The sequence below is a fragment of the Pseudophryne corroboree genome, chromosome 6, assembly GCF_028390025.1.
Source record: "Pseudophryne corroboree isolate aPseCor3 chromosome 6, aPseCor3.hap2, whole genome shotgun sequence".
In the NCBI taxonomy this organism is placed as follows: domain Eukaryota; kingdom Metazoa; phylum Chordata; class Amphibia; order Anura; family Myobatrachidae; genus Pseudophryne; species Pseudophryne corroboree.
The window spans coordinates 793,173,645-793,190,113 of record NC_086449.1 but is presented as its reverse complement, the minus strand read 5'-3'; the positions used below and the strand labels follow the sequence as shown (position 1 = coordinate 793,190,113).

At 46.1% G+C, this 16,469-nt stretch overlaps 1 pseudogene; it reads right to left on the bottom strand.

Moving 5' to 3' along the window:
- Positions 1-340: 340 nt before the first annotated feature.
- LOC134937025 (5S ribosomal RNA) lies at positions 341-459 on the bottom strand (annotated as a pseudogene).
- Between the last annotated feature and the right edge of the window lie 16,010 nt (positions 460-16,469).

Sequence of the window (16,469 nt, the reverse complement as noted above, 5' to 3'; positions counted from 1 at the left end):
TGAAAAATTATATATATAAGAAAGTGATGAAATTATGAAAATATGAGTAAATTAATACTTAACTTTTATGAAGATATACTCGATAAAAAGGGAGAAGGCGAATGTAAATAATTGCTTCAAATTTTGGGGCGATAAAAATGTAGAGAGGCGAAAATATGTTTACTCCCTTAATGATCCAAAAATTACTCCAATATTGGATTGAAAAGATCTTTGTGGGAGTATACCTGCTCCAATAGGTTCAGCTATCCCATGTCAGAATATCAGAACTAAATAATAAAGAAAATTCAATGTCTGAGACCGCACAGAAAGCTGGAAAGACTCAAATGGTAGGAGAATAAAATACCTACGGTACCTAGTATTCCCTGGTGGTCTCCCAACCGGGTACTGACCAGGCCCTGCAGTGTATGGCTTCCAAGATCAGACGAGATTGGGCATACTCAGTGCGGTTTGACCGTAGGTGAGTAAATCTCCAGCATGCATAATCAATTCCAGTGTGCGGTTACCCCCGGCAGATCTTATAAGTATGATAGTCTGACAGGGAATAATCCCCTGAATAAAATAGGAATGATTCAGTGTGTTGGAAAAAAAAAACCACCGTATTCTGATGGGTGTTTAGTTGCCCCCCAAAAAAATAAAGAAAAAAAAAATATTTTTTTTACTGTTGTATCATATTTGTGCAGAGAGCAAAAAGTAAAGGGATAATTCTTTTGGAGCATATATTAGATGTTCCTATGACTGGATATCAGACAGTTGTATCTTTATACTGGAACCAATCATATAAATATGGTAATGTTCCTATAGTCAGATATCACATAGTATAAGTACTGGACATTCAAAAAATGCATAGGGGGGAGGCCTTTTTTTAAACAATAAACAAATAATGCTTGTTGCACTGAAAATCATATAGTAAGATAAATGAATGAAAAAATGATAAAATAATAATAAATAATAAAAAGAGGGGAGAACAGACACCCTATAAGTTAGGCACCTCAAATGTTCACAACTGAATGCAGTTAATTACTCTACATAAAGGATAAATGCTGCCTCCCACTGTGCCCTTGAAATGTTTGGACACAGTGGAGAAAAGTTATATTGTGCCTCTGAAAGAATCCCCCTTGGTGGAGCTTAATAATAAGATGCCTCACAGTGTGCGGCTCAAACCTTATTGTCTGCAAGCATTGGTGGGCAGTGTGAGGTCTGAGATGTCCCGCAATTGTGGGTGGAGGTGTTCCAGCCAGGGAGAGGGTGTGCTGAATCCGGAGCTGTGGCGCCGATGTCCGCGGTCCGAGCGACCGGAAGTTCGGACACCGGGACCGGAAGTGAACGTACGTTTCGCTCTGGGAGCTTGATCAAGCCATTGTCAGTCTCCACTGCCCACTCCACACCAGCAGTTCTCTCCAAAGCCAGTCATGGATGGCACCATGACAGTTCTGATCAGCTGACTGCACAGAGTCCAATTAGAAACCATTTCACAGTCATGTGATTATCACCACCAATCAGCAGCAAGCCATGGAGCCATTAATCTCAAGGGTTGGATCCTACTCCCCCCCCCCCCCAAGTCCCATGAAGCAGGGAGGCTGTTGCCAGCAGCCTCCCTGTACCTAACAGCTCTTAAAAATAAATAAAACTAGAAAGCCCCTAGGAGCTCCCCTAGCTGTGACTGGCTCCACCGGGCACATTTTCTAAACTGAGTCTGGTAGGAGGGGCATAGAGGGAGGAGCTAGCTCACACTATTTAAACTCTTAAAGTGCCCATGGCTCCCAAGGGACCCGTCTATACCCCATGGTACTAATGTGGACCCCAGCATCCTCTAGGACATAAGAGAAATAAACATTACTATCATTAGGGTCTGTTGTCTTTCTATTGTTTTACAATGTTCTACGAAAGTTTTTTTCACAGTCATGTGATTATCACCACCAATCAGCAGCAAGCCATGGGTATAAAACCTGAATCCCAGCATAGGCAAATGGCCAGTGCTCTGTTGTCTATCAACCTGCCGTGAGCGCCTGACTCTGCTGTTGGATTCTAGAAAAGTGCAGTTTCCATCTCTAGCACTCCCTGGCTTCCTGAGCTAACCTGTATAGCTGCTCAGCTTCATCGCAGCATATCCAGATTCACCAGTACAGCCAATCCCAGTGATCCTGAGAGACTGCTCAGTTCATCATAGCAGCATATCCAGATTCACCAGTGCAGCCAATCCTAGTGATGCTGAAGGGCTGCTCAGTACATAATTGCTGCATTTCCCAATCCGCTGGTACAACCAATCCCAGCGTTCCTGAAGGGCTGCTTCTGCAATTCCATTGCAGCATTTCCCAATCCGCTGGTACAACCAATCCCAGCGTTCCTGAAGGGCTGCTTCTGCAATTCCATTGCAGCATTTCCCAATCCGCTGGTACAACCAATCCCAGCGTTCCTGAAGGGCTGCTTCTGCAATTCCATTGTAGCATTTCCCAATCCGCTGGTACAACCTATACCAGCGTTCCTGAAGGACTGCTCCTGCAACTCCATTGCCGCATTTCCCAATTCGCTGCTACAGCCTACTCCAGCGTTCCAAAAAAAAGCTGCTCCTGCAAATCCTTTGCAGCATTTCCAGATTCACTGGTTAATCTCATCCCAGCGATAGTGAACCCTCAATGTTATAAACTTCCCAGCTATTCCACTACACTGGTAATCCAATACCCCAGTGTTCCTGTTCCCATATAGCTGGTACCACATCCCCAACTCTACTCCCGTGAAACAGCATCCAGTCAGGTGTTCCTGAATAGCCAAACTGCCACGTCTATGAATGTGATCTTATATTAAGCCTGCCCAATTCCGTACTAATATCTCAAGCTAAAACCCAGCAGCTCAAACTAGTCTGGATTCACAAACAACCTTAGCCGTGACAGTGCCATATCCACGGGGGATCAGTACGAAATCCCGCCGGACGGGATCCTGGCAGTCTGAATCACGACACCGGAATCCCGACTGGCACAATCCCGACAGGGGGGCGAGCGCAACGCAGCCCCTTGCAGGCTCACTGCGCTCGCCACGCTGCGGGCACACTAATTTATTCTCCCTCTATGGGTGTTGTGGACACCCACAGAGGGAGAATATGTCGGGTTTGTGCCGGTCGGGATTCCGGTGTCGGTATTCTGACCGCCGGGATTCCGTCCGTCGGGATCTTGACCGCATCCCATCCATGGTTATTCAGCACTGTATTCATTAGTGGAGCAGTCACCACCCAGCGGTGAATCAGTGTAATTACATGCCATGTATTACTCTTGCGCTATAGTACGCCTTAGTGCGCCCTAATGTGCCATTTCTATAGCTCCACCAGACAACGGGTATGGCGTGACTGCAGCAATGATGAGCGTGGCTACGGCTGTATTTGGCAATGGTACAATTTAATTTTGACGATGGTCAGTTCTTTTTATCTGAAATGTTATTCTGAGTTCACAGATAACTGTGTCTGGTAACATTCTTTGCGGTTAACCAAGAATTAGTCTTCATCTTGAAATACAGTCTCAGCCTTGGAATATAGTCTTCATAAACATCTGCAGATTACACAATTTGACCAGGGATGGTGGGCTGATGTTTCCTAGAAACGGCAAAGGCCAATGACCAATGGTATTTGAACTAACCCAATTGATGAACTCTTTCAGCCAATGATAATTTGGACATTTTAGTTTGAGAAATGTTATCTGCTTATTTCTTAGAATTAAGTACATGTTCTATGTGATATAATTGGTGAACATTCCTTTACAATCTTATCTGTAATGTAAATATGTATTGTATTGGGTATGGGACTCAGGGTCGACACCAATTAGGTCGACAACCATTATGTTGACATCCATTGGTTGACAGTGGCCAGGTCGACAATAGAAATAGGTCGACACATCCATTAGGTCGACACAAACAAGGTTGGCATGGTAAAAAGGTCGACATAAGTTTTTTAATGTGTTTTTTTCGTGTTGTTTTGTCCGTACAGTGACCCCAGTTAGTGCACCGCGTCCCCTTGCATGGCTCGCTTTGCTCGCCATGCTGTGGGCAAGGTGCCTGGCTCCGCCACCGCTGCGCTTGGCACAGCTTACCGCTCCCAATCGTACTCCATGTGGATCGTATAGTATGAAAAAGACGTGTGTTGACTTTTTTCATGTCGACTTAATGGCGGTGTCGACATATTTCTAGTGTCGACCTAGCCACCGTCAACCAATGGGTGTCAACCTAATTGGTGTCGACCCAAATCCGGATACCTTATTTTATAGTTTTTGGGTTGGCAATTTGACACCCCACATATTCTGGTCCGCTGGTCCGCCAATCTGTGGTGGATTCCAGATTCATTTATTTATTTATTATCTGCCGATTTGCACATTTGAGATTTTATGTTATTTGCACATTGTTATTCCATTGGAATTTATTAAAACTGTACTTCACCATATGCAACTTTCTCCTAGCTAGTTAACATAAAACATGCTAATTAAAAAGGATTTATGTTTCATGGATACATTCCTGACTGGAATTTAACCTTCTATAAACACAAGCTTTTTCTCATATGCCTTCTGTCTCAGCCCAATTAAACATAAAATAGAGTCATTTTAGTTAAGACCCGGCTTCCACTCTGTCATATGCGTAATATTAAATAATGATGACCCTGTGTAAATTGTAGTAGATAAAAGGCCTGTATTTGTTAGATAGCTTTTTGGATTGAAAGCAGTTGTGAATGTATTTACGGTGTACTCTGCAATGGCCGACTTGCTGTAATACTTTTTCTTGGAAATTGATATAAACATTTTTATTATTATTATTTCAAACAATTTATTGTGCGAACAATCAGTTATTTCCTTTTTAATAACAGTAAACAACTAAATTGTGAGATGGGTTTACAAGTTGAGTCTCCTATATCCAAAATTGTTTGAGCATGACTGAAATAGTGACACCTTTGCTTTCTGATGGTTTAGTCTACACAAACCATGTTTCAGAAACACAATTTAACCAGAGATGTGCACCGGAAATTTTTCGGGTTTTGTGTTTTGGTTTTGGATTTGGTTCCACGGTCGTGTTTTGGATTCGGACGCGTTTTGGCAAAACCTCCCTGGAAATTTTTTGTCGGATTCGGGTGTGTTTTGGATTCGGGTGTTTTTTTTAAAAAAACCCCCTCAAAAACAGCTTAAATCATAGAATTTGGGGGTCATTTTGATCCTATGGTATTATTAACCTCAATAACCACAATTTCCAGTCTATTCTGAACACCTCACACCTCACAATATTATTTTTAGTCCTAAAATTTGCACCGAGGTCGCTGGATGACTAAGCAAAGCGACCCAATAGGGCGGCACAAACACCTGGCCCATCTAGGAGTGGCACTGCAGTGTCAGACAGGATGGCACTTAAAAAAATTGGCCCCAAACAGCACATGATGCGAAGAAAAGAGAAAAAGAGGTGCACTGTGGTCGCTGGACGGCTAAGCTAAGCGACACAAACACCTCAATATCACAGGAATTATTTGTTCTAATCAATGGTATTATTGGTCCAAATCCCTGGAAGAAAATGACAAAATCACTGGAATTATTTGTTCTAATCAATGGTATTATTGGTCCAAATCACTGGAAGAAAATGACAAAATCACCGGAATTATTCATTCTAATCAATGGTATTATTGGTCCAAATCACTGGAAGAAAATGTCAAAATCACTGGAATTATTCGTTCTAATCAATGGTATTATTGGTCCAAATCACTGGAAGAAAATGACAAAATCACTGGAATTATTCGTTCTAATCAATGGTATTATTAGTCCAAATCACTGGAAGAAAATGACAAAATCACTGGAATTATTCGTTCTAATCAATGGTATTATTGGTCCAAATCACTGGAAGAAAATGGAATGGATGGATACTTGCAGTGACACAGAGCTGCAAGATACAGCAACGGCCTACTGTACACAACTATATACTGTTGGGTCACCAAAACGCTGCACTGTAATACTATATATACTGCTCACAAAAATGCTGCACAGATATGGAATGGACACTTGCAGTGACACAGAGCTGCAAGATACAGAAATGGCCTACTGTACATAACTATATACTGTTGGGTCACCAAAATGCTACACTGTAATACTATATATACTGCGGGTGTGGTTCGTTTTATCGACAGTATCTAGGTCGACAATGTTTAGGTCGACCACTATAGGTCGACAGTCACTAGGTCGACCTGGATGGAAGGTCGACAGGGTTTCTAGGTCGACATGTGCTAGGTCGACAGGTCTAAAGGTCGACATGAGGAATTTTTTTTGTGTCGTTTTCATCCACGTGGATCGTTAAGTATGAAAAAATAAAAAAAATAAAAATCTGAAAAATTCATGTCGACCTTTAGACCTGTCGACCTAGCACATGTCGACCTAGAAACCCTGTCGACCTTCCATCCATGTCGACCTAGTGACTGTCGACCTATAGTGGTCGACCTAAACATTGTCGACCTAGACACTGTCGATCTTCAGACCGGATCCCATATACTGCTCACAAAAATGCTGCACAGATATGGAATGGATCAGAGCTGCAAGATATAGCAATGGCCTACTGTACTGTACTACTATAATTATATACTGGTGGTCCCCAGTCCCCACCCACAATGCACCACACTGAGCACAGATATTTGCAGCACACTGAGCACAGGTATGGAGCGTTTTCCGGCCAGAGAACGTAGATATTTTCAGCACACTGAGCAAAGATATTTGCAGCACACTGAACACAGATATTTGCTGCACACTGAGCACAGATATGGAACATTTTCAGGCAGAGAACGTAGATATTTGCACTTGCAGCACACTGAGCACAGATATTTGCAGCACACTAAGCACAGATATTTGCAGCACACTAAGCACAGATGTGGAGCATTTTCAGGCAGAGAACGTAGACATTTTCAGCACACTGAGCACAGATATTTGCAGCACAAATATCTGGGGACCCTGGGAACACCATCAGTGCTCCTTGGCAGCTGAGGAACTCGGTGAACTAAAGTGACTGTCTCGCGAGATAATGACATTAAATTTTGCGAGACTCTATTCAGCCCAGACGGAGCCGCAGCTGCCGTGACGCTGTCATGGGCAGCTCTTCCTCAGTGTTTCCCCGGGCTGCGGTGGTGAAGTAACGCCGGCCCGGCTCATGTGAGAAGAGCAACGAGAGCTGACAGGCATGTCACACATATACTGTATTTATAATATAATGAGCATGCATGAAACAAATTGAGGCTCAAGTTATAATAAGATTTTAAACCTACCGGTAAATCTATTTCTCCTAGTCCATAGAGGATGCTGGGGACTCCGTAAGGACCATGGGGTATAGACGGGCTCCGCAGGAGATAGGGCACCTAAAAAGAACTTTGACTATCGGTGTGCACTGGCTCCTCCCTCTATGCCCCTCCTCCAGACCTCAGTTAGAGAACTGTGCCCAGAGGAGATGGACAATACAAGGCAGGATTTAGAAATCCAAGGGCAAGATTCATACCAGCCCACACCAATCATACCATGTAACCTGGATCATACATAACTAGTTAACCGCATGAACAACAACAGTAACGGTCCAAGATCGATTTCAACTGTAACATAACCCTTATGTACAACTGTAAATATAATGTTTCATGCGCTTTGTGTTACTAAAGCTGCTCAAATAAAATAATGGAAATTGATAAACAGTAATGAGCGCTTAGAAAAGTTATGTGGCACCTGTAAAAAAGTTTTTTTATTAGCATATGTTTACAGCTCTTTTTAGGAGCTTTGTTGCGGTATATCATATACCGCAACAAAGCTCCTAAAAAGAGCTGTAAACATATGCTAATAAAAAAACTTTTTTACAGGTGCCACATAACTTTTCTAAGCGCTCATTACTGTTTATCAATAACCCTTATGTAAGCAACAACTATATACAAGTCTTGCAGAGTTTCCGCACTGGGACGGGCGCCCAGCATCCTCTACGGACTAGGAGAAATAGATTTACCGGTAGGTTTAAAATCTTATTTTCTCTTACGTCCTAGAGGATGCTGGGGACTCCGTAAGGACCATGGGGTTTATACCAAAGCATCCAATCGGGCGGGAGAGTATGACTCTGCAGCACCGACTGAGCAAACGCTAGGTCCTCATCAGCCAGGGTATCAAACTTGTAGAGTTTAGCAAAAGTGTTTGACCCCGACCAAGTCGCCGCTCGGCAAAGTCGTAATGCCGAGACGCCTCGGGCAGCCGCCCAAGAAGAGCCCACCTTCCTAGTGGAATGGGCCTTAACCGAATTTGGTACCGGCAATCCAGCCGTAGAGTGAGCCTGCTGAATCGTATTACAGATCCAGCGAGCAATAGTCTGCTTCGAAGCAGGTGCGCCAATCTTATTGGTCGCATACAGGACAAACAGAGCCTCTGTTTTCCTAATTCTAGCCGTCCTGGCTACATAAATCTTTAAGGCCCTGACTACGTCCAGGGATCTGGAATCCTCCAGGTCACTTGTAGCCACAGGCACTACAATAGGTTGATTCACATGGAATGAAGAAACCACCTTAGGCAAAAATTGCAGACGTGTCCTCAATTCAGCTCGATCCACATGAAAAATCAAGTAGGGGCTTTTGTGTGACAAAGCCGCCAATTCTGATACTCGCCTTGCTGATGCCAAGGCCAACATCATGACCACCTTCCAAGTAAGAAATTTCAACTCAACCTTGTTAAGGGGTTCAAACCAGTGTGATTTTAGGAACTGCAACACCACGTTGAGGTCCCACGGTGCCACTGGAGGCACAAAAGGAGGCTGGATGTGTAGCACTCCCTTTACAAACGTCTGGACTTCTGGAAGAGAAGCCAATTCCTTCTGAAAGAAAATCGAGAGGGCCGAAATCTGAACCTTAACAGAGCCTAATTTCAGGCCCATATCCACTCCTGACTGTAGGAAGTGGAGAAAACGACCCAGATGAAAATCTTCCGTAGGTGCATACTAGGTCTCACACCAAGACACATACTTTCGCCAGATACGGTGATAATGCTTAACTGTCACTCCTTCCTAGCCTTTATTAACGTAGGGATGACCTCTTCCGGAATCCCCTTTTTCGCTAGGATTCGGCGTTCAACCGCCATGCCGTCAAACGTAACCGCGGTAAGTCCTGAAATACACAGGGCCCCTGTTGCAACAGGTCTTCCCTCAGAGGAAGAGGCCAGGGATCTCCTGTGAGCATCTCTTGTAGATCTGAGTACCAGGCCCTTCGAGGCCAGTCTGGGACAACGAGTATCGTCTGTACTCTTCTTTGCCTTATGATCCTCAACACCTTTGTGATGAGAGGAAGAGGAGGAAACACGTAGACCGATTTGAACACCCACGGTGTTATCAGAGCGTCTACTGCCACTGCCTGAGGGTCCCGAGACCTGGCACAATACCTCCGAAGCTTTTTGTTGAGGCGTGACGCCATCATGTCTATTTGAGGAGTTCCCCAAAGACGTGTTATGTCTGCAAAGACTTCTTGATGAAGTCCCCACTCTCCTGGATGAAGATCGTGTCTGCTGAGGAAGTCTGCTTCCCAGTTGTCCACTCCCGGAATGAAGACAGCCGACAGAGCGCTTACATGATTTTCCGCCCAGCGAAGAATCCTGGTGGCTTCCGCCACCGCGACTCTGCTTCTTGTCCCGCCTTGGCGGTTCACATGAGCCACTGCTGTGACATTGTCTGATTGAATCAGAACCGGTAGGTTTCGAAGAAGACTCTCCGCTTGTCGAAGGCCGTTGTAAATGGCCCTGAGTTCCAACACATTAATGTGTAGACAGGACTCCTGGTCTGACCAAAGTCCCTGAAAATTTCTTCCTTGGGTGACTGCTCCTCATCCTCGGAGGCTCGCGTCCGTGGTTACCAGGATCCAGTCCTGAATTCCGAACCGGCGACCCTCCAGCAGGTGAGCACTTTGCAACCACCACAGGAAAGACACTCTGGCCCCTGGGGACAGAGTTATTTTCTGATGTAAGTGCAGATGGGACCCGGACCACTTGTCCAGAAGGTCCCATTGAAAAGTCCTTGCATGGAACCTTTCGAAGGGAATGGCCTCGTAGGCCGCCACCATTTTTCCCAGAACTCGAGTGCATTGGTGAACTGACACCCTTTTCGGTTTTAGCAGGTCTCTGACCATGTTCTGGATGTCCTGAGCTTTCTCTATTGGGAGGAAGACCTTCATTTGTTCCGTATCCAGTTTCATACCTAGGAACGGTAGTCGAGTTGTCGGAATCAACTGTGACTTCGGTAGATTTAAAATCCAACCGTGTTGCTGGAGCACTCTCAGAAAGAGCGCCACACTGCTCAGCAATTTCTCCCGTGATCTCGCTTTTATCAGGAGATCGTCCAAGTATGGGATAATTGTGACTCCATGCTTGCGCAGGACCACCATAATTTCCGCCATTATCTTGGTGAAAATCCTCGGGGCCGTGGAAAGTCCAAACGGCAACGTCTGAAATTGGTAATGACAATCCTGTACAGCGAATCTCAGGTATTCCTGATGGGGGGCATATATGGGGACATGCAGGTACGCATCCTTTATGTCCAGAGACACCATAAACTCCCCCTCCTCCATGTTGGCTATTATCGCTCTGAGTGATTCCATTTTAAATTTGAATCTTTTTATGTACAGGTTTAGGGATTTCAGATTCAAAATAGGTCTGACCGAACCGTCCGGTTTCGGGACCACAAATAGGGTTGAGTAGTAACCTCTTCCCTGCTGGTGCAGCTAACACTACATCCCTTTCCGATGTGGAAGCTGGTAGTGCCGATTACAAAAATCGGCGCGGGGGCACCTCCTCGAATTCCAGTTTGTACCCCTGGGAAACTATTTCCAACACCCAGGGATTCAGGTCTGATCTGACCCAGATCTGACTGAAAAGTCGAAGACGTGCCCCCACCGATGCGGACTCCCTCAGGGGAGCCCCAGCGTCATGCTGTGGGTTTTGGAGCAGCCGGGGAGGACTTTTGGTCCTGGGCACCTGCCGAAGCAGGTGCTCTTTTGCCTCTGCCCTTACCTCTGGCGAGGAAAGAGGATCCCCGACCTCTTCTGGACTTGTGCGACCGAAAAGACTGCATCTGATAGGGTGTTACTTTCTTTTGCTGTTGGGGAATATATGGTAAAAAATTTGATATACCTGCTGTAGCTGTGGAAACCAGGTCCGTCAGCCCATCCCCAAACAATACCTCACCCTTATAGGGTAGTACTTCCATATGTTTTTGGAATCCGCATCACCCGTCCATTGGCGAGTCCATAAGGATCTTCTCGCCGAGATAGACATGGCATTGGCCCTAGAAGCTAGCAGTCCAATGTCCCTTTGAGCATCCCTCATAAATAAGACTGCGTCTTTAATATGGGCTAGAGTTAAGAATATAGTATCCTTATCCATATTATCAACTTGATCTGTCAGCTCATCTGTCCAAGCTGCAATTGCGCTACACACCCATGCCGACGCAATTGTCGGTCTTAGCACAGCACCCGTATGAGAATAAATACACTTTAAGGTAGTTTCTTGCCTGCGATCTGCAGGGTCCTTAAGGGCCGCTGTGTCAGGAGACGGTAGCGCCACTTTCTTGGACAAGCGCGTCAGGGCCTTGTTCACAGTGGGGGGTGATTCCCAAATCTCCCTGTCCTGCTTAGGGAAGGGGTATGCCATATAAATTCTTTTGGGGATCTGCTGTCTCTTTTCCGGAGTCTCCCAAGCTTTTCCAAAGAAATCATTTAATTCATGAGATGTGGGAAAGTTAATAATCTGTTTCTTTTCCTTAAACATGTGTACCCTTGTGTCGGGGACCGAGGGTTCATCCTCAATATGCAACACATCCCTTATTGCCGCAATCATACACTGAATGGTTTTAGTCACCCTAGGATGCAATTTTACTTCGTCATAGTCGACACTGGAATCAGAATCCGTGTCGGTAGTAGTGTCTTGTGTTCAGGGACGCTTTTGAGACCCCGACGGGCCCTGTGAGTCGGTCCAATCCGAGGATTGACCCCCTGATGTCCCCCCTAAGTCAGCCTTATCAAGCCTTTTATGTAAAGATGCCACACTTGCATTCAACATATGCCACATGTCCATCCATTCCGGAGTCGGCACAACCGACGGGGACACACCACTCATTTGCTCCACCTCCTCCTTGGAGAAGCCTTCCGCTTCAGACATGTCGACACCACGTACCGACACCCCACACACACAGGGATTAACCTCAAGGGGACAAAACCCCAAGCAGGCCCTTAGGAGAGACAGAGAGAGAGTATGCCACACCCAGCGCTTAATAACACTGTGGAAAAATATGACCAGATAGCGCTTTTTTATATAATAATATTCCAATTCCCACTCACTGCGTCGCCAATGTGCCCCCCTCCTCTTTTTTCCAGCCTGTGAAGTTCAGCAGGGGAGAGACCAGGGAGCCAGCGTTCAGCATGCAGCCTCTGTGGAGAAAATGGCGCTGGTTAGTGCTGAGGATCAAGCCCCGCCCACCCGATGGCAAGCTTCGGTCCCAGTGCTTTTTTTATTAAAATGGCGGGGGATTCTTGGATTTACTGCCTCCGCAGCTTAATCCATCTTAACATGCCCAGAAGTGAGGAATATTGCTGCCCAGGGCGCCCCCCCCCCCCCCCCAGCGCCCTGCACCCTTCAGTGCTGCTCTTTGTGTGTATAGTGGGAGCAATGGCGCGCAGCTTACCGCTGCGCGCCTTACCTCATGAAGATCTGATGTCTTCTGCCGCCTGATGTCTTCTGCCTTCTCATACTCACTCGGCTTCTATCTTCGGCATCTGTGAGGAGGACGGCGGCGCGGCTCCGGGACGAACCCCAGGTGAGACCTGTGTTCCGACACCCTCTGGAGCTAATGGTGTCCAGTAGCCCAGAAACAGAGCCCAACCGTAAAGCCAGCTCTGCTTCTCTCTCCTCGGTCCCACGATGCAGGGAGCCTGTTGCCAACAGGACTCCCTGAAAATAAAAAACCTAACAAAATTCTTTTAAAACAGAAAACTCTGGAGAGCTCTCTGCATTGTACCCTTTCTCCTCTGGGCACAGAATCTAACTGAGGTCTGAAGAAGGGGCATAGAGGGAGGAGCCAGTGCACACCCATAGTCAAAGTTCTTTTTAGGTGCCCTATCTTCTGCGGAGTCCGTCTATACCCCATGGTCCTTACGGAGTCCCCAGCATCCTCTAGGATGTAAGAGAAATATAGATATATTCTTCCCTCTGTCATACAATTTAGTTTTAAGGCACCAAATGTCTGTGATTTATCCAAGTGGCGACTATTATATTCCTATTTATATAGATACAATGGAGGTCATTCCGAGTTGTTCGCTCGCAAGCGGATTTTAGCAGATTTGCTCATGCTAAGCCGCCGCCTACTGGGAGTGAATCTTAGCATCTTAAAATTGCGAACGATGTATTCGCAATATTGCGATTACACACCTCGTAGCAGTTTCTGAGTAGCTCAAGACTTACTCGGCATCTGCGATCATTTCAGTGCTTGTCGTTCCTGGTTTGACGTCACAAACACACCCAGCGTTCGTCCAGACACTCCTCCGTTTCTCCAGCCACTCCCGCGTTTTTCCCAGAAACGGTAGCGTTTTTTCCCACACGCCCATAAAACGGCCTGTTTCCGCCCAGTAACACCCATTTCCTGTCAATCACATTACGATCGCCAGAACAATGAAAAAGCCGTGAGTAAAATTACTAAGTGCATAGCAAATTTACTTGGCGCAGTCGCAGTGCGAACATTGCGCATGCGCATTAAGCGGAAAATCGCTGCGATGCGAAGATTTTTACCGAGCGAACAACTCGGAATGAGGGCCAATGTTTCATTTAGATTGTATGTAAAATATTTTATAAATATGGTACATCATTTTATTTACATGAACATTGCTTGGTGCCGTGGGGGTGGGTGGGAGTTGGGATTGGGAGGGGGGGGGGATCTCCAGGAATGATGATGCATGAGGTGGCAACGCTACGAGCAGGGCCCTCTCCCCTCATGTGTTTTTCCTTCCCTTACTTAAACTGTCATCTACTCCATTTCTCCCTACATCGTCACCTCCCATGGGTTACTGCCACCCTGATGCTTGAGTGCTATGACCACTGATGCAGAAATGTTTATAAACCATGTTCCTGTCCTGTATGGTCTTGCACTGTAAAGGCCCATATAGACAGGCCGATGCAGGAGAGATGTGTGCTGAGCGAACCGCTCAGCACACATCTCTCTTGCCGCTCAGCACAGCGCGATATGTGCTGAGCGTGCGGGGGGAGACGGGGGGGGGGGGCGCTCACTTCACCCAGCGGGTGAAGTGAGCGACCCGCTAAATTGGCCTGCACGGCAGGCCAATCTAGCAGCAGCGATAGCGATGCGCGGGGCTGCGCATCGCTATCGCTGTAGGGGGTACACACAGAGCGATCCTGCTGAAATTCTAAGCAATCTAGTCAGATTGCTTAGAATATCGCTCCGTGAGTACCTCCCTTAAGTCACCAGGTAACAGACAGCTGAGCTTACCACAGTTTGCTAAATACTGTATGGGTGTCAGAACACCTTTTAGCGAGTGCTTAAATGGCATACTGACCTACATTTCTTTTCTGCTCTCCGGTAGATATTTGGAGAGGAGAAGCAGGTGTGAGGCGACGGAGGCGGGGCTGAGCCAATTACATCATTAGGCCCCACCCACCACACAAGCAAACACTGCGATTGGACGGTATTTGCATATGGGCAGAGATCTGATGACGCGATTAGCATATAATTGTGTCATTAAGCCCCCTCCACCGGGTCCGCGATTTGGCACTATTTAGCTCCCCATTCTGCCCACTTACCTAGGAGGTGGGCAGAATGCGGGAGAGGTGCCCACTCTTTTGGGGCTGCGAGGGTCTACCCGAGAACCGGGTGTCTCCCGCAGAATCAGGGAGAGTAGGCAAGTATGGCTTAAATGGAGACTCATTCTTAAACGGAGCCCTATATCTTTCTCTCATCCAGCCAAAAGGTATCTTTTTTTTTTTCCACCTTGGGACTGATTCTAATAGGCCCTACACACTGGCCGATATTCCTCAAAGATATGAACGATCTCGTTCATTAATGAACGAGATACCGTTCATATCTTTGAGTGTGGAGTCACCAGCGGTGAACGATGCGCGGCCCTGTGCTCGTTCATCGCTGGTGCCCCGTCGGCTGTACATGCAGGCCAATATGGACGATCTCGTCCATATTTGTCTGCACTTCAATGGAGCCGGGTGACGGGGGGAGTGAAGAAACTTTACTCGCCCAACCCCCCCCCTCCGCTGCCGGGTCGGCCGTATCCGCCGTCGGGCAGCTCACCGGCAGATCTTTATATTTGTAGGGCCCACAAGATGTACGTTAATGCCAATGCAGCTGCAAATATGTACACAACGGATGTGCGACAATTGCAAATGTCACAGCCGCTGGGATTGTCATCGAGACACCCACTGGCGAAGTCTGTGAACCAGCACTTGCTTCCAATTCCAAACCCTCCAACTGTACCTTTTTTTTATTTTATGGTCTGTACCGATTTTTGGCTCTCCAAATTTCCATTGAAAGTATAGGAAAATGCCCTTTGCCCGTGGCCACGCCCCTGTAAACGTCGGTTTACTTACAGGACTAAAAGCTATACTTTAAACACACTTAATACACTTTAATAATGAGCCGCTGCGGACGCTGTAATTAACCTTTCACCCTTATTTTGTTCACAAACCTTACGTACACAAGATCGTACAGTGCACGCACTCTGCGTACGTACGCCGAAAGGGCATAGTGACTACACAGTTTGCGTACACAGGCTTATACGCTGTTAGCACAATGCAGCAGCCCGAGTGGCTGTAAATACACTTTAAACCTTAGCAAGGAAATGGGACACAACACCAATTGTAAATTCAAAACTATGTTGGGGTCTAACCCACCAACGGTTCTTTACTTGCATGGGGTTACAATATAAACAATACAATACAGTACAATAGAAAAATGGCTACAATCAATGGTACATACGTTTTTGGTTTCGCCTGCGCTTCCCAGTCTGGTCCTCAGTCATCAAGGTAGATGACCTTCAGAGTCTGTGATAGTGACCTGGCATGCAGCTGGCTCTTTATACAGTGGATCAAAACATAATACAATAGACACTGTGTGCTCTTCTTCCATTGATTCGGGGGTGGAACATATCCTGTGCACCGGGGATCATTGGACAGCTCAAGAGGTGGGCGATGGCTAAGACTTGAGATGTGATTTCTGTTGTTTGCATCTGAGTTCCCGCCCCATGACCAGTTAAACCCATCACATTAATCATATATAAATCTGGTATTATTAATAACTTAATGTTGTAATATATAATATTCTTATTCCCACCAGATTAATGTTTACGTGACTCTGAACAATATGATCCCACACATGATATGATTATCTATTCCCATCCTCAAGATATACATATATCCATATATATCTATACACACACACACACACACACACACACACACACA